Below are 19,434 nucleotides of genomic sequence, written 5' to 3' on the forward strand. Positions count from 1 at the left end.
GAGACTCGTAGCCAAAGGATACTCCAAAAAATATGGAGAAGACTACGATGAGACATTTGCCCCAGTCGTCAAACATACCACAATCAGAGCTCTACTCACAGTTGCAACTACAAAACAAATGCTAGTAAAGCACTTTGATGTAAAAACCGCTTTCCTACACAGTGACTTAACAGAAGACATCTTCGTGGAGCAACCAGAGGGCTTTGTAGACCCACAAAAGCCAGAACAGGTGTGTAAACTTAAGAAGGGGATCTACGGGCTCAAGCAAGCAGCCAGAGCATGGAACATGAAGATTAATGAGGCGCTTTTGAGAGAATCCTTTCAGAGGAGCAAGGCCGATCCCTGCCTATACACCAAGAAACTAAATGGTAGCTGGATCTTTGTACTCATTTATGTAGATGATCTGTTAGTATGTTATGAGCAAGAAGGGGATTGTTCCAGACTGCTGGAGGTCTTAAACATGGACTTTGAAACAAAAGATCTAGGTGATGTCAAACACTTCCTAGGCATGCAGATAGAAAGAGAAGAAGATGGTAGTTTTCTTATTAACCAGAGTCACAAAATACAGGAAGTAATTGAAACTTTTGGGCTCAATGATGCCAAACCAGTCAACTCGCCTATGGAGACAAATTATCTTAAAGAATTAAACAACTCAATTAACCCCTTGCAAAATGACTCACAATTCAGAAGGGCAATGGGGAAGTTACTATACATTGCTACAGTGGCAAGGCCTGACATAGCCACAGCAGTGGGATTCTTATGCAGAAAAGTATCCCAGCCAACCCAGATGGACTGGAACGCAGCAAAAAGGATCATACGCTATTTGAAGAGAACAATAGACTTTAAACTAAAACTTTCATCAACAGGGAAAAGTGGTCTGACTGGATATGTGGATGCAGACTGGGCAGGTGACCCCAGTGATCGGAAATCCACCAGTGGACGCCTGTTTCTATTCAAAGACGGTCTGATCAGCTGGACCACGAGAAAACAGTCCACAGTGACACTGTCCTCCACCGAAGCAGAATATGTGGCCGCATCACAAGCAGGGCAAGAGGTAATCTGGTTGAGACAATTGCTGGAAGATCTAGATCAGAACCAGACAGAGTCCACGCCAATCTATGAGGACAATCAAGGATGTATAGCACTCGCACAGACAGAGCGGATAAACCCGAGAACCAAACACATAGACGTGAGATATCACTTCTTAAGAGACTTGCAAGAGCAAGGACAGATGGATCTACGATACTGTCCCACTGAGGAAATGTTAGCAGACATCCTAACTAAGCCTTTGCCTGCAAAGAGACATATGGATCTAACAAGAAGAATCGGTTTGTCTAATTAAGCACTTCACAATGAGAAGGGGTGTTGGAGACTGAACATTGTTTCATGCTATGTTATACATTGCTTGGTTTATTTCCCTGTATGCCTAAGTATTTGAAGTATTGAGTCTGACCACTAGATGTCACTATACACAAATACTCTATCATAATGACCTCAGCCGTGTTAGCCCCCCCATATCAAAATTTTTGAACAAAACATATATGGATGGCTGTAGTTTACTAGGATTCATTTGTATTGAAGAGACATACAGCAGAGAGCATGGTGCTCATGTTAGCACAGGAGATATGGAAGAACAACAACCATAGATAACAGGAAAATGCAATAACAGATAGTCAACACATAGAACATTATGATACCTCAGCCGTGTTAGCCCCCCATATCAAAATTTTTGAACAAAACATATGCAATTGGTTAGATCTCTGTTAGATCAGGTTAGATCAATTGTTGTTTGCGTTAGATCTCATACAGAAGTAGAGATATTAACAGTTATTTGCAGGGGGGGCTAACCCGTCATCAGCCCCCCCTTATCAAAAAATTGACCAAAAAATTAGCTATTTTGGAAGATATTTGTTAGATCAGGTATGATCAACTAGTTGTTTTGTTAGATCTCACATAATTTCAGACTTATTAAGTGATTATTGAGGGGGGCTAGCCCCCCCACATGCAATTTTCAGGTAGAATTTAATGCAGACTAATAGGCCTTCGTTAGATCCGGTAAGATCAAGTGGTTTCAACGTTAGATCTCATATAATTACAGAGATATTATGGATATTTAGTATTACATAAGGGGGAGCTAGCTAACCTAATATCTGTGTTTTCATGTGAAATATCTCAGTAATTAAATGAGTTCTAACGTTGAAACCACTTGATCTTACCGGATCTAACGAAGGCCTATTAGTCTGCATCAAATTTTATCAGAAAACTGCATCTGGGGGGGCTAGCCCCCCCTCATTAATAACTTAATAAGTCTGAAATTATGTGAGATCTAACAAAATAACTAGTTGATCATACCTGATCTAACAAATATCTTCCAAAATAGCTAATTTTTTGGTCAATTTTTTGATAAGGGGGGGGGGGCTGATGACGGGTTAGCCCCCCCTGCAAATAACTGTTAATATCTCTACTTCTGTATGAGATCTAACGCAAACAACAATTGATCTAACCTGATCTAACAGAGATCTAACCAATTGCATATGTTTTGTTCAAAAATTTTGATATGGGGGGGCTAACACGGCTGAGGTATCATAATGTTCTATGTGTTGACTATCTGTTATTGCATTTTCCTGTTATCTATGGTTGTTGTTCTTCTATATCTCCTGTGCTAACATGAGCACCATGCTCTCTGCTGTATGTCTCTTCAATACAAATGAATCCTAGTAAACTACAGCCATCCATGTATGTCTGATTATTCTCTGCATCATCTGCACCAGCCAACAGATTTAATGTAATTGCAGGGCCTGTCTCTGGTTAGCTGTATGTGAGGATACACACTGCTCTGGGTACTGTGGAAAGTTATCTGCGCTCTGATTGGTCCTGCTAGTTCATGTGAGGAGAGCAAGGGTTTATGGGAAGTGAGGGAAATACAGGATGGCCTCAAGGAAGGGCAAAGATCATCGCAGGCAGTGCAGCAGAGGCCATCTTAGAAAGTTGCTGAAATAGAGGCACAGAGAAATATGGTTGCTAAGGGCTGAATACAGACATCAGAAAGGTAAACTTAGCTGAAAAATGCAGCTTCATGAATATCTTCCCTTCAGCATCACATCTGTTAGGAATTTCATTTTTGGTAGTGAAATGACAGTTACACTTCAATTGCTGTACTACAGCTTTATCGGGCCTGTTGGGACCTGTCTTATTGCATGTATTTTATGATATATATATTAAAAGTGGCCATTCAGGCCTCCCTCAAAAGACGGACTTAAAAACCCTGCTCCCATGTCCCGCTAAGCCACGCCCCCTCCCAATCAGCAGCCGACGGGGATTGAGAAAATGAAGGTAAAAATCAACTTCTGTCAGCTGCAGGGGTCGAGGGAGGGTGACTTTCTCCCTGCAGCTCACACTCAGACAGCACGGTGCTGCTGTCTAAGAGTGAGCTGTTCAAAAAGACATCCCTGTGTCCGTCCAGGTCCTGCGCCGGAGGGAGGACAGGGAGTTTGAAAGCCGTACTGTCCGGCCTAAAACTGGACCTCTGGCCACCCTAGGGGCAGGCTGCTGTGGAGGTCACAGTTAAGGGGACGGTCCGCTATGGAGGTCAGTGTTAAGGGGCAGATTGCTGTAGAGGCCACTGTTTAGGGGATGGGGTGTTGTGGAAATCACTGTTAAGGAGATGGGGTACTGTGGAGGTCACTAATAAAGGGGCAGCCGCTGTGGAGGTCACTGTTAAAGGGCGGGCACTGTGGAGGTCACTGTTAAGGAAGGAAGGGGACTGTGGAGGCCACTATTAAAGGGGCAGCTGAGTACTGTGAGGTCACTGTTAAGGGAGCCGGCAATGTTGGAGGTCACAGTTAAGGGGACTGTCCTATGGTCAGTGTTTAGGGGCGGGTGCTGTAGAGGTCACTGTTAAGGGGGTGGGCTGCTTTGGAGGTCCCATTCTAAGGGACAGGGCACTGTGGGGGGGGGGGGGGGGGGGGGTCAGTGTTAAGGGGCAGGCTGCTGTAGATGTCACTGTTATACTGGACACTATAGTGGACACTGTAGATATCTTTAACGACATACAAACATTAAATGAAATAGATGAAATATCCCCGAGCGAAGCCGCGTCCTTCTGCTAGTATCAGATATTTACTGAAGATGTTAATGTGCCGTCCATGCACGTCCTCGGCTCAGTCACAACTTTACCCTTTAGTTCATCCTGTTTCCATCCAGATCCTATAAACTTTCACCGTTGTCCCATTTTCCCATAAATAACACTAATTCCATGTATGGTGACTCTCCAATAACTTTTCCTATACGGTAAAACCCTGGGCCCTCATTTCTGTGGGACGGCTCCTTCCTATACAAGTATATACTACAGAGCCGTCCATAGAAGTGACTACTACAGAGCCGTCCATAGAAGTGACTGCTACAGAGCTGTCCATAGAAGTGAGGACTACAGAGCCGTCCATAGAAGTGACTACTACAGAGCTGTCCATAGTGGTGACTACTACAGAGCCGTCCATAGAAGTGACAACTACAAAGCTGTCCATAGAAGTGACTACTACAGAGCCGTCCATAGAAGTGACTGCTACAGAGCCGTCCATAGAAGTGACTACTACAGAGCCGTCCATAGAAGTGACTACTACAGAGCTGTCCATAGTGGTGACTACTACAGAGCCGTCTATAGAAGTGACTACTACAGAGCTGTCCATAGTGGTGACTACTACAGAGCCGTCCATAGAAGTGACTACTACAGAGCTGTCCATAGAAGTGACTACTACAGAGCCGTCTATAGAAGTGACTGCTACAGAGCCGTCCATAGAAGTGACTACTACAGAGCCGTCCATAGAAGTGACTACTACAGAGCTGTCCATAGAAGTGACTACTACAGAGCTGTCCATAGAAGTGAGGACTACAGAGCCGTCCATAGAAGTGACTACTACAGAGCTGTCCATAGAAGTGACTACTACAGAGCCGCCCATAGAAGTGATCACTACAGAGCCGTCCATAGAAGTGACTACTACAGAGCCGTCCATAAAAGTAACTACTGCAGAGCCGTCCATAGAAGTGACTACTACAGAGCCGTCCATAGAAGTGACTACTACAGAGCCAGCCATAGAAGTGACTACTACAGAGCCGTCCATAGAAGTGACTACTACAGAGCCGTCCATAGAAGTGACTACTACAGAGCCGTCCATAGAAGTGACTACTACAGAGCCGTCCATAGAAGTGACCAAGTAACCCTCTCAGTGGCATAGGGATCGCCATAGCAACCATAGCAGTGGCTATGGGGCCCTACGCCACTGGGGGCCCATCCGGGCCGCCTTCTGTTTATTTTTTTTATTTTTTTATTTTTTTTACACACACACACTACAAACAGGCAGCCAGGCCCGAGCCGCGGACCGCCCGCCCACTAGACTAGTGTAGTGGGCGGGGCGCGGGCGGTCCGCGGCTCAGGCTTGACTGGGGAGGAGTCAGGACTGGACTGGAGCAGGGTGCACGCAGGGCCGGGCCGACACAGTGGCTGCGGAGGCTCCAGCCAGGCCACTGAGTAAGGAAGATCCGATCATATTCTAACCCCCAGGCATTCCCATGGTGACAGGGACGCTTGCCTGGGGGTTAGAATATACAGGGCCACGCCGCTCACAGGAGCACATTTATAAACTAATTAGTAACTTGAACTTTAATCATTGACATTGCTGAATGCTGATCTCTTTACTTGCATTGGATACCTTACTCTGTCTTAGCTCTGGTAACGGTACAGCAGGCAGTGCTGGTGGCGCTCACTCACTGACGTCACACGACTGCTCCTCCCACTAGGCGGCGCAGGCGCGTGACGTCAGTGAGTAAGCGCCTCCCGCACTGCCTGCTGTACCGTTACCAGAGCTAAGACAGAGTAAGGTATCCAATGCAAGTAAAGAGATCAGCATTCAGCAATGTCAATGATTAAAGTTCAAGTTACTAATTAGTTTATAAATGTGCTCCTGTGAGCGTCGGGGAGGGGGATCTGTGGATGGCACTATTTAGGGGAGGGAGATCTGTGGATGGCACTGTTTAGGGGAGGGGGATCTGTGGATGGCACTATTTAGGGGAGGGGGATCTGTGGATGGCACTGTTTAGGGGAGGGGGATCTGTGGATGGCACTGTTTAGGGGAGGGGATCTGTGGATGGCACTGTTTTGGGGAGGGGGGTCTGTGGATGGCACTGTTTAGGGGAGGGGGATCTGTGGATGGCACTATTTAGGGGAGGGAGATCTGTGGATGGCACTGTTTAGGGGAGGGGGATCTGTGGATGGCACTGTTTAGGGGAGAGGGATCTGTGGATGGCACTGTTTAGGGGAGGGGGATCTGTGAATGGTACTATTCAGGGGAGGGGGATCTGTTGATGGCACTATTTAAGGGAGGGGCATCTGTGGATGGCACTGTTTAGGGGAGAGGGATCTGTGGATGGCACTGTTTAGGGGAGGGGGATCTGTGGATGGCACTATTTAGGGGAGGGGGATCTGTGGATGGCACTGTTTAGGGGAGGGGGATCTGTGGATGGCACTATTTAGGGGAGGGGGATCTGTGGATGGCACTATTTAGGGGAGGGGGATCTGTGGATGGCACTGCTTAGGGGAGGGGATCTGTGGATGGCACTATTTAGGGGAGGGGGATCTGTTGATGGCACTATTTAGGGGAGGGGGCCGGGGGATCTGTGGATGGCACTATTTAGGGGAGGGGGATCTGTTGATGGCACTATTTAGGGGAGGGGATCTGTGGATGGCACTATTTAGGGGAGAGGGATCTGTGGATGGCACTGTTTAGGGGAGGGGGATCTGTTGATGGCACTATTTAGGGGAGGGGGGTCTGTGCATGGCACTATTTAGGGGAGGGGGATCTGTGGATGGCACTATTTAGGGGAGGGGGATCTGTGGATGGCACTATTTAGGGGAGGGGGATCTGTGAATGGCACTGTTTAGGGGAGGGGGTTCTGTGGATGGCACTGTTTAGGGGAGGGGGATCTGTGGATGGCACTGTTTAGGGGAGGGGGATCTGTGGATGACACTGTTTAGGGGAGAGGGATCTGTGGATGGCACTATTTAGGGGAGGGGGATCTGTGGATGGCACTATTTAGGGGAGGGGGATCTGTGGATGGCACTGTTTAGGGGAGGGGGGTCTGTGGATGGCACTGTTTAGGGGAGAGGGATCTGTGGATGGCACTGTTTAGGGGAGGGGGGTCTGTGGGTGGCACTGTTTAGGGGAGGAGGATCTGTGGATGGCACTGTTTAGGGGAGGGGGATCTGTGGATGGTACAATTTAGGGGAGGGGGATCTGTGGATGGCACTGTTTAGGGGAGGTGGATCTGTGGATGGCACTGTTTAGGGGAGAGGGATCTGTGGATGGCACTATTTAGGGGAGGGGGCCGGGGGATCTGTGGATGGCACTATTTAGGGGAGGGGGATCTGTTGATGGCACTATTTAGGGGAGGGGGATCTGTGATGGCACTGTTTAGGGGAGGGGGGTCTGTGGATGGCACTGTTTAGGGGAGGAGGATCTGTGGATGGCACTGTTTAGGGGAGGGGGATCTGTGGATGGCACTATTTAGGGGAGGGGGATCTGTGGATGGCATTATTTAGGGGAGGGGGATCTGTGGGTGGCACTGTTTAGGGGAGGGGGATCTGTGGATGGCACTGTTTAGGGGAGGGGGATCTGTGGATTGCACTGTTTAGGGGAGAGGGATCTGTGGATGGCACTATTTAGGGGAGGGGGATCTGTGGATGGCACTGTTTAGGGGAGGGGGATCTGTGGATGGCACTATTTAGGGGAGGGGGATCTGTGGATGGCACTGTTTAGGGGAGGGGGATCTGTGGATGGCACTGTTTAGGGGAGGGGGATCTGTGGATGGCACTGTTTAGGGGAGGGGGATCTGTGGATGGCACTGTTTAGGGGACGGGATCTGTGGATGGCACTGTTTAGGGGAGGGGGATCTGTGGATGGCACTGTTTAGGGGAGGGGGATCTTTGGATGGCACTGTTTAGGGGAGGGGGATCTGTGGATGGCACTGTTTAGGGGACGGGATCTGTGGATGGCACTGTTTAGGGGAGGGGGATCTGTGGATGGCACTGTTTAGGGGACGGGATCTGTGGATGGCACTGTTTAGGGGAGGGGGATCTGTGGATGGCACTGTTTAGGGGACGGGATCTGTGGATGGCACTGTTTAGGGGAGGGGGATCTGTGGATGGCACTGTTTAGGGGAGGGGGATCTGTGGATGGTACTGGGGGGGGGCATAAAATTATTTTTGCTATGGGGCCCATGCATTTTTAGCTACGCCCCTGAACTCTCTTCTACTGGTGTCGGACCCCCGCTGATCTGATAGTGATGACCTATCCTGTGAGGGTACATTGGGGGGTACAGAGCGGGAGGCGGGGGAGATGGTTGCGATGACTGGGGGGGAAGGGTCACTGCTGTGACTACTGGGGTCGGACGGGGCTTCCTTCGGCCGCCAGAGGAAACTATTCTCAGGATCCTTGGGCCCCTCTAGGTCCAGAGCCCGGGGCCCCTGGAGGATCCTCTGGTATGCTGAGGGGCCAGTCTGACCCTGAGGGGAGCTCTGTTCCCATTACTGCTGTCTCCACAGGCCCCCTCTGGCTCCTAGTAGAGATGGACTTGAGGTTCGCCCGGCGGTCGTTTCTCAAATTTTCGCCGAACATGCGAACCTATGGCGATATTCGCCTGCGCAATGTTTTTTTGCATAGCGCCAAACCTTGCCCCATGACACATCCGTCAGGTGGTACAGGACGGCCAATGGAGACTTTCAGCACAAGGACACACCCCCTACCTTATAAATAATCCCGATCTGGCCGCCATTTTACATTCAGTCTTTTGCCCGTGTAGGGAGAGGTCGCTGTGCGGAGCAGGACAGGCTGTTAGGGCCACCAAACGCTGGCTAATAGGGCCACAAAAGTCCTTCTAAGCACTGGTATAGGTGTCCTACCGATAGGTGTGACAGAACGGGGTCTGGAAGGAGCCGCGGACAAGGACGGTTCATGGACAACGCGTTACAGCCCGCGCCCTCCGGTTACCGCAGAGCAGCAATATGTCACCCATAGGGGGCGCAATGTGCAAATATAATACAGATACAATAACCCCCCCCATTGTGTAATGAGCGCAGCTGACGGGAAACACTGCAGTTCCAGGAATTTCCATCACAGCCTCTTCTCTGTCACTTTCACTTTCACTTGCATTCCTCTCTATAAAAGGCAGAAGAAGCTGCAGGAGCGGACGGACGGCGAGGAGTGGGATCTGTGCTGCACGGTGAGGACGCCCGCAGCTGTGAGGTGCTTCTATCCCACTGTTCTGCCTGCAGAGCAATATCACCGAGGTTAGTCACCAGGTATGTGCTGATGTCAGGGGCCCAGGACCCACTTGTAAGCATGAGGCAGAATTATTAACCCTGTAGATGACAGAAAGTTACGCAGGCTGTCTGCACCCTTCACACCCCTTCCCTCTTTAGTGTTCTCTACATCTAGATGCTACACATTTCCTGCAGATCGTCACCCCCCCCCCCACTCCGTCAGTAAATTTCTAGTTATCGGGGACGTTTCCATTATATTTCACCGGATTAGGCTACATTGACACGACCGTATGTGTTTTACAGTCCGCAAAAAAGCGGATTCTCAAAAAATACGGATGACGTCCGTGTTCATTCCGTATTTTGTGGAACGGAGCAGCCGGCCCCTAATAGAACAGTCCTATCTTTCTCCGTAATGCGGCCAATAATAGGACATGTTCTTTTTTTTGCGGAACGGAAATACGGAAACGGAATGCGCACAGAGTAACTTCAGTTTTTGACCATTGAAATGAATGGTTCCGTAAAAAAAAACTGAAGGACACGGAAAGAAAATACGTTCCTGTGCATGAGCCCTTATTCTGTGTATTGTACCCTGATCGGTGTGTGGGAAGGAGATGATCACTCCTATCATCCTCACTGGAGTGTTTACTACAATGCTGTGCGCCCCTCCCCCGGCGCGGGCAGTATGGGGGGGGTCATCCTCCTGCGTCCTCGAAGCTTCCATGACGCTTGTAGATTACTCGGTACCAGGTGCCGCTTTCTCTCCTATTAATCCCTGTGAAGATCATAAATTTTGAGCTAAAGCTCCAGATTATATGGAAACATTTTTAATTTTCACTGTCCAATTGTAATCCATTCTATGAAACCCGTGTGTGGTCGCTGCGCCCCTGGACGACCTCCTTAAAGGGGAGGACACTGTGGAGGTCACTATTAACCCCCTCAGCCCCCCTAGCTTAAACCCCCTTAATGACCAGACCACTTTTTACAATTCTGCACTACACTACTTTCACAGTTTATTGCTCGGTCATACAACTTTACCTCCTTTTCTTCTCACTAATACAGCTTTCATTTGGTGGTATTTCATTGCTGCTGACATTTTTACTTTAATTGATATTAATCAAAATTGACCGAAATTTTTGCAAAAAAATGACATTTTTCAATTTCTGTTGTAACATTTTTCAAATAAAACTACATTTCTATATAAATTTTTCTCAAAATTTATTGTTCTACATGTCTTTGATAAAAAAACAAATGCAATAAGTGTATATTTATTGGTTTGCGCAAAAGTTATAGCGTTTACAAACTATGGTGCAAAAATGTGAATTTCCGCATTTTGAAGCAGCTCTGACTTTCTGAGCACCTGTCATGTTTCCTGAGGTTCTACAATGCCCAGACAGTAGAAACACCTCACAAATGACCCCATTTCGGAAATTAGACACCCTAAGGTATTCACTGATGGGCATAGTGAGTTCATAGAAGTTTTTATTTTTTGTCACAAATTAGCGGAAAATGATGATTTTTTTCTTACAAAGTCTCATATTCCACTAACTTGTGACAAAAAATTAAAACTTCCATGAACGCACTATGCCCATCACGAAATACCTTGGGGTGTCTTCTTTCCAAAATGGGGTCACTTGTGGGGTAGTTATACTGCCCTGGCATTTTAGGGGCCCTAATGCGTGAGAAGTAGTTTGAAATCAAAATGTGTAAAAAATGCCCTGTGAAATCCTAAAGGTGCTCTTTGGAATGTGGGCCCCTTTGCCCACCTAGGCTGCAAAAAACTGTCCCACATGTGGTATCGCCGTACTCAGGAGAAGTTGGGCAATGTGTTTTGGGGTGTCTTTTTACATATACCCATGCTGGGTGAGAGAAATATCTCGGCAAAAGACAACTTTTCCCATTTTTTTATACAAAGTTGGCATTTGACCGAGATATTTATCTCACCCAGCATGGGTATATGTAAAATGACACCCCAAAACACATTGACCAGCTTCTCCTGAGTACGGCTATACCAGATGTGTGACACTTTTTTGCAGCCTAGATGCGCAAAGGGGCACAAATTCCTTTTAGGAGGGCATTTTTAGACATTTGGATCCCAGACTTCTTCTCACGCTTTAGGGCCCCTAAAATGCCAGGGCAGTATAAATACCCCACATGTGACCCCATTTTGGTAAGAAGACACCTCAAGGTATTCAATAAGGGGCATGGCGAGTTCATAGAAGATTTTTTTTTTTTGGCACAAGTTAGCGGAAATAGATTTTTTTTTCTCCCTTTTTTTCTCCCTTCCATTAACTTGGGACAAAAAGTTCAATCTTTCGTGGACTCAATATTCCCCTCAGCGAATACCTTGGGGTGTCTTCTTTCCGAAATGGGGTCACATGTGGGGTATTTATACTGCCCTGGCATTTTAGGGGCCCTAAAGCGTGAGAAGAAGTCTGGAATATAAATGTCTAAAAAATTTTACGCATTTGGATTCCGTGAGGGGTATGGTGAGTTTATGTGAGATTTTATTTTTTGTCACAAGTTAGTGGAATATGAGACTTTGTAAGAAAAAACAAAAAAACTAAAAAATCCATTTCCGCTAACTTGTGCCAAAAAAATGTCTGAATGGAGCCTTACAGAGGGGTGATCAATGACAGAGGGGTGATCAGGGAGTCTATATGGGGTGATCACCACCCTGTCATTGATCACCCCCTGTAAGGCTCCATTCAGACGTCCGTATGTGTTTTGCAGATTCACGGATCCATGGATCGGATCCGCAAAACGCATACTGACATCTGAATGGAGCCTTACAGGGGGGTGATCAATGACAGGGGGGTGATCAGGGAGTCTATATGGGGTGATCAGGGGTTAATAAGTGACAGGGGGGGGTGTAGTGTAGTGTGGTGCTTAATGCTACTTTACTGAGCTGCCTGTGTCCTCTGGTGGTCGATCCAAACAAAGGGGACCACCAGAGGACCAGGTAGCAGGTATATTAGACGCTGTTATCAAAACAGCGTCTAATATACCTTTTAGGGGTTAAAAAAATCGCATCTACAGCCTGCCAGCGAATGATCGCTGCTGGCAGGCTGTAGATCCACTCGTTTACCTGCCGATCCTGTGAACGCGCGCGCCTGTGTGCGCGCGTTCACAGGAAATCTTGCGTCTCGCGAGAGGATGAAGCCGGCGCCTCCAGGAGGAATAACAGGGCCGCCGCCAGGACGCAATCCTGCGTTCGGCGGTCCTGAGCTGGTTAAAGGGGTTGTCCAAGACTTTGATGGGCTATTCACAGAACAGGAAATCAATATGAAGATCAGCGGAGGTGTGCCCCCCCCCTCTGTCAATACCAGACACGACAGCGCCCTGCACTGTGTAGTGACCGTGCTCGGTATTGCAGCCCAGGCTCATTGACTTGAATGCGACTGAGCCGCACATAGGCCGTGTGACTGATGAACGTGACGTCACTCACCTAAGAAGGGGCTACAGTACGGCCGGGGAGCCAGGAATTGGATGTGGCCCTGAGGATAGCCAATCAATGTGAAACACCCAGAAAGTTCCTTTAAGGGGTGTAGCTTTATATTATATATCAGTATTGGAGAAGTAATTAATTTCCTGCCTGAGGATTGTGCTAGACACAGCAACTAACATGAACAAACAAAGCTGCAGTGAAAAGCATGGGGGAGGAATAGAACAGGAACTGGAGTCACGGTCCCTCCTGTCAGAGAGGTGAGAAGATCGGATAGACTTGCTGCACGTGAGGCTATCTGACAGGTCTCTCTGTTTTGCTCTCTGTATGTTGTTGTTTGGCAGGATCTCACCTCTCCTCAGGTGCCGCTCGTTATCAGTGATGAGGCTCTATTTAGATCCGCCTCACACTGCTGACCATGTGGTTGATAGTTTCTGCTTGGAGTTGCTAGTGGTGGTTTGTCTTGGATCTCCTGCTTCTCCATACATCTCTAAGCTAAGTAGTTGTTGCCTTCGCTGTTTCTTATTATCTGGTGTGTGTTGTTTCTAGGCCTCAGGGAGACGCAGGTTCCTTCATTCTGGAAGGAACCAGCTGTCTCATCCCCTGCTACCTATCCTAGGGCTTGTCCGTTTTAGCAGGGCTTTATGTATTCAGTGTATGAGTATTTCCACCATCAGGATCTGCTCATACTGGCAGGAGTTAGGGAAAGGCCTAGGGATTACTAGGAGTTCACCATCCCTCTTCCTTAGCCTTTGAGGCCTAGATTGTTGTCTATTCGTTGTGGTGTGTATTTGGTGTTTTCCCTTCACCTGTGACAACTGGTGGCTCTAGTGAGTGTGATTTTCTTACCAGACATCATCTGCATGTGCGCAGTTATAAAGTGGTTCTTGACCTAAGGCTACTGTCCTAAAAGTACATAAAGAACCAAATCAAACAAAGGAATCAAAAATATTAGACCTGGAGGAAAATGCTCCGATATCACATGTCTGTGAGCGGTAAAAGCATGTGAACCCTCAGGATTAGAAGATGATGTGTCAGTGAGGTGGGAGGACAATCAGGTGGGAGTGGGCAACCTGTTTTATGTAAAGAACAGGGATCTATCAAAGTCTGATCGTCACAACATGGTTGGACATAGCACAAACAAAGGAGATTTCTGAAGACCTCAGAAGATGCTGAAAATGGTGACAAAACCCTCTCTAAGGAGTCTGGACTCCACCACTTCACAGACAGATTGTGCACAAATGGAGGGAATTTCAGACTAATATTACCCCACTTGGAGTGGTTGACCAGCAAACATCACGCCAAGACACGTAATAGTCTGTGAGGTCACAAAGGGCGCAAGGTAACCTCTAAGCAACTAAAGGCCTTTCTCATGTTAGCTAGTATTAATGTCCATGATTCCACCATCAGGAGGACAGACAACAAAGGTGAGCATGGCAAGACTTTAAGAAGAAAGTCGCTGCTCTCCAAAAAGAACATTGCTGCTCATCTGCAGTTTGCTAAAGCTCATCCAGGCAAAGCCAGAAGAGTATTGGAGGAATGTTCTGTGGACGGATAAGGCCAAAATATAAGTTTCTGTTGTAAATGAGAAATGCTATGTTTGTAGAAAGGAAAACCGGGCCGCCAGCATAAAGACCTCATCCCTGACACACAGTGCTGGTAGGATCTTGGCCTGGGCCTGTTCTGCAGCATCTGGGCCAGGGTAGCTTGTCATCACTGATGGGACAATAAATTCTGAATTATACCAGCAAATTCTAAAGGAAAATGTCAGGAGGTCTGTCCATGAGCTGAATCTCCTGAGAACGTGGGTCATATAGCAGGACGACCCTGAGCTCACGGCTCCTTCTACTAAAGAATGGGTAAAGAAGAAGAAAGAGAGAGTCCTGCAATGTCTGAGTCACCGTCCTGACCAGTGGCGTACCTCCAATAGAGGCAGACCACGCAGCTGCTATGGGGCCCCTGGGGGAAGGAGGCCCGCAGTGGAGGATAGGCCCCGCCCACTAATTACACTGATATAGTTACTATCTGTTAAAATAGAATGTAAGAAGTAGAGAAGGACCTTTTGGTGATGTCATCAGCCACGTGACCAGTGCAGGAAGCCAAGAAGTCTGAAGGGGCTTTGGTGATGTCATCCACCATGTGACCAGTGCAGAGCCCTGGTGAAAGACCTATGGGATGTTTCTGTGAGGGGGCGGAGCTTCTGTGTTGTGCCTGGAGGAGAGGTAAGTGGTGTCCTGGGATAGCCCATATAACGTGCTATAAAAGCTGGGAGTTGTAGTTCTGTCCTATTATATCCCTCTCTATGTAATTTAAACGTATGCCCTAGTACAGTCTGGTAATGCTGGGAGTTGTAGTTCTGTCCTATTGTATCCCTCTCCATATAATTTCAATTTTTGCCCTAGTACAGTCTGGTAATGCTGGGAGTTGTAGTTCTTTCCTCTTAATGTATACTGATGCACCATAATAAGTCTGGCCATACTGGGGGTTATAGTTATTTCTTTTTAAAGCTCTCACCTAGTAAATCTGGATGATGCCGTATAATAATCTGGACATGCTGGGAATTGTAGTTCCCTTTGGTTTCACATCACCGTTTGGTTTTCCGTTTTGCGTGCAGGGCTTTTTTCCATCTAAAATAACGGATCTCAGACTCAAACGGATGATGAATGTGCAGAACTGATGCTTGAAATACAGGATCTGTTTTTTCTTACGGATCAGACGGATGGAAAACTAAACGGTGATGTGAACCCGGCCTAATACTCTCTGTGTAATATCCACTTGTATCCTGGTCATGCTGGGAGTTGTAGTTCTCTCCACTTTTACCTCTCCCTTTGTTGCCCCCTAATTTCCAATAACAACAATCTGGTGATGATGAGAGTAGTAGTTGCCTTGTCACTATTATAATATTCTGCAGATTCTGAGGTGTGTATTAGGCCCCTTTCACACGAGTGAGTTTTCCGCGCAGGTGCGGTGCGTGAAGAGAACGCACAGCACCCGCACTGAATCCTGACCCATTCATTTCAATGGGTCTGTGTACATGAGAGTTTTTCACTGACGGTTGCTAGGAGATGTTGTTTTTAAACCTTCAGTTTTTTATCACGCGTTTGAAAAACGCATCAACACACATTGCACTCGCGTGGAAAAAACTGAACGACTAAACGCAATTGTAGACAAAACGGACTGAACTTGATTGCAAAATGGTGCGAGTTTCCCTGAACGCATCCGGACCTGATCCGTCACGCTCGTGTGAAAGAGGCCTTAGGCTTTGTTCACATCTGTGCTGGTGACATTCGCTGTTCTGCCGTCATAGGAGCACAACAACGAAAATCGCCATAGTTCCGGTTCTGGTGCTTCATGGACAACAACACCTGACGGATCCCGCTGACCATGATAAGATCTGATAGGTTTCCATCTGTCAGGCTATAAAATCGTGTCCAGCATTTATGACCTGATCTGCGAATGAGGCCCCAACACAGATGTGACCAAAGCCTTATATGTTCTCTAGCATCATTATGAGGTTCTGCAGCAGCTGAGGTGTGTATTAGGAGGTTCTGCAGCAGCTGAGGTGTGTATTAGGAGGTTCTGCAGCAGCTGAGGTGTGTATTAGGAGGTTCTGCAGCAGCTGAGGTGTGTATTATCAGGTTCTGCAGAAGCCGAGGTGTGTATTATGATGTTCTGCAGCAGCTGAGGTGTGTATTATGATGTTCTGCAGCAGCTGAGGTGTGTATTAGGAGGTTCTGCAGCAGCTGAGGTGTGTATTATGATGTTCTGCAGCAGCTGAGGTGTGTATTAGGAGGTTCTGCAGCAGCTGAGGTGTGTATTATGATGTTCTGCAGCAGCTGAGGTGTGTATTAGGAGGTTCTGCAGCAGCTGAGGTGTGTATTAGGAGGTTCTGCAGCAGCTGAGGTGTGTATTATGATGTTCTGCAGCAGCTGAGGTGTGTATTAGGAGGTTCTGCAGCAGCTGAGGTGTGTATTAGGAGGTTCTGCAGCAGTCAGAGAAACATCAGTGACTGGATTAAATGCTATTGTTTTCTGTGCCTGCACTCTGTAAAATGTCCCTGTCCTGTTCCTCTGCCAGCACGTGTCGCACTGTGACCAGACTGACCAGTCCGGACCTAACCTGATCCAGCAGCGTCACCAGTCCAGACTCCAGTCCAGATTCCAGTCCAGACTCCAGTCCAGCTCAGTGAAGATCAGGCCCTGACCGCGCTCTGCCAGAAGCACAACCAGTAAGTCAGCATTGGGGAGGAGGTGAAGCAGCAGCGGGCACAGTCCATAGGGAAGGATGGCACATTATATAGGAAGTACCAGCAGCGGGCACAGTTCATGGGGAAGGATGGCACATTATATAGGAAGTAGCAGCAGCGGGCACAGTTCACGGGGAAGGATGGCACATTATATAGGAAGTAGCAGCAGTGGGCACAGTCCATGGGGAAGGATGGCACATTATATAGGAAGTAGCAGCAGCGGGCACAGTCCATGGGGAAGGATGGCACATTATATAGGAAGTAGCAGCAGCGGGCACAGTCCATGGGGGAAGGATGGCACATTATATAGGAAGTAGCAGCAGCGGGCACAGTCCATGGGGGAAGGATGGCACATTATATAGGAAGTAGCAGCAGCGGGCACAGTTCATGGGGAAGGATGGCACATTATATAGGAAGTAGCAGCAGCGGGCACAGTTCATGGGGGAAGGATGGCACATTATATAGGAAGTAGCAGCAGCGGGCACAGTCCATGGGGAAGGATGGCACATTATATAGGAAGTAGCAGCAGCGGGCACAGTCCATGGGGAAGGATGGCACATTATATAGGAAGTACCAGCAGCGGGCACAGTCCATGGGGAAGGATGGCACATTATATAGGAAGTACCAGCAGCGGGCACAGTCCATGGGGGAAGGATGGCACATTATATAAGCAGTAGCAGCAGCGGGCACAGTCCATGGGGGAAGGATGGCACATTATATAGGAAGTAGCAGCAGCGGGCACAGTTCACGGGGAAGGATGGCACATTATATAGGAAGTAGCAGCAGCGGGCACAGTCTATGGGGAAGGATGGCACATTATATAGGAAGTAGCAGCAGCGGGCACAGTCCATGGGGAAGGATGGCACATTATATAGGAAGTAGCAGCAGCGGGCACAGTCCATGGGGAAGGATGGCACATTATATAGGAAGTACCAGCAGCGGGCACAGTCCATGGGGAAGGATGGCACATTATATAGGAAGTACCAGCAGCGGGCACAGTCCATGGGGGAAGGATGGCACATTATATAAGCAGTAGCAGCAGCGGGCACAGTCCATGGGGGAAGGATGGCACATTATATAGGAAGTAGCAGCAGCGGGCACAGTTCACGGGGAAGGATGGCACATTATATAGGAAGTAGCAGCAGCGGGCACAGTCTATGGGGAAGGATGGCACATTATATAGGAAGTAGCAGCAGCGGGCACAGTTCATGGGGAAGGATGGCACATTATATAGGAAGTAGCAGCAGCGGGCACAGTCCATGGGGGAAGGATGGCACATTATATAGGAAGTAGCAGCAGCGGGCACAGTCCATGGGGGAAGGATGGCACATTATATAAGCAGTAGCAGCAGCGGGCACAGTCCATGGGGGAAGGATGGCACATTATATAGGAAGTAGCAGCAGCGGGCACAGTTCATGGGGAAGGATGGCACATTATATAGGAAGTAGCAGCAGCGGGCACAGTTCATGGGGAAGGATGGCACATTATATAGGAAGTAGTAGCAGCGGGCACAGTTCATGGGGAAGGATGGCACATTATATAGGAAGTAGTAGCAGCGGGCACAGTTCATGGGGAAGGCTTGGTAATCACTTGCGATCAGATTTTGGTATTCTGTTCCAGCCACCAGCAGAATACCAGAATCGCCAGATCCAGCATATGCCAAACACTGCTGACACCGTCCGGATCCAATTCACAATAAAGGGGTCATCCGAGATCCCACCTGCAGCGGTGTTTTGCCCTTTGTTTTTGCCAAAATCTGCAGCAGATGTGCACGTACCCTAAGGGGTGCGATGGGTCACTCAGATTCTTGCCATGGGGCCCTGGTCCTGACCTTAATCCAACAGGAATGTTGTGGAAGGAGCTGAAGCGAGCAGATCACGGAGGACACCACTAACATAGCAGAGCTGAAGCTGTTCTGTATGGAGGAATGGGATAAAATTCCCACTAGCCAATGTCCAGGACTAATCAACAATTACTGGAAACAAGGGGTCACACCAGGTCCTGACAGCAGGGGTTCACATACTTTACCCCTCACAGACATTAGATATTGGAGCATTTTCCTCCAGGTCTTATATCTGTGACTTATTTCTTTGATTTGGTTCTTTATGTAATTTTATGTGAAAATCTGATGTTATTTCAATGTCACATTTATACAGAAATATAGAAAATTCTGAAGGGTTCACAAACTTTCACGCACCTCTGTATACACTCGCCTAAAGAATTATTAGGAACACCTGTTCTATTTCTCATTGATGCAATTATCTAGTCAACCAATCACATGGCAGTTGCTTCGATGCATTTAGGGGGGTGCTCCTGGTCAAGACAATCTCCTGAACTCCAAACTGAATGTCAGAATGGGAAAGAAAGGTGATTTAAGCCATTCTGAGCGTGGCATGGTTGTTGGTGCCAGACTGGCCGGGCTGAGTATTTCACAAT

General features: G+C 47.9%; 1 protein-coding gene across 6 annotated transcripts in view; it reads left to right on the plus strand.

Moving 5' to 3' along the window:
- LOC120991015 (guanylate-binding protein 2-like) overlaps positions 1–19,434 on the plus strand; it is a 53,243-nt gene that overhangs the window by 8,101 nt on the left and 25,708 nt on the right. The window contains exons 1-2 of one of the 6 annotated variants that reach the window (XM_040419906.1): positions 9,208–9,337; positions 16,830–16,980. The gene's annotated coding sequence lies outside the window, so the exon portion shown is untranslated. Of the gene's footprint in view, positions 1–9,189; positions 9,350–16,829; positions 16,981–19,434 lie in introns of those variants that run through there. The other 5 variants (XM_040419912.1, XM_040419918.1, XM_040419923.1 and 2 more) reach the window with 5 other exon arrangements.

Source organism: Bufo bufo, chromosome 1 (assembly GCF_905171765.1).
Source record: "Bufo bufo chromosome 1, aBufBuf1.1, whole genome shotgun sequence".
NCBI classification, from domain to species: Eukaryota; Metazoa; Chordata; class Amphibia; order Anura; family Bufonidae; genus Bufo; species Bufo bufo.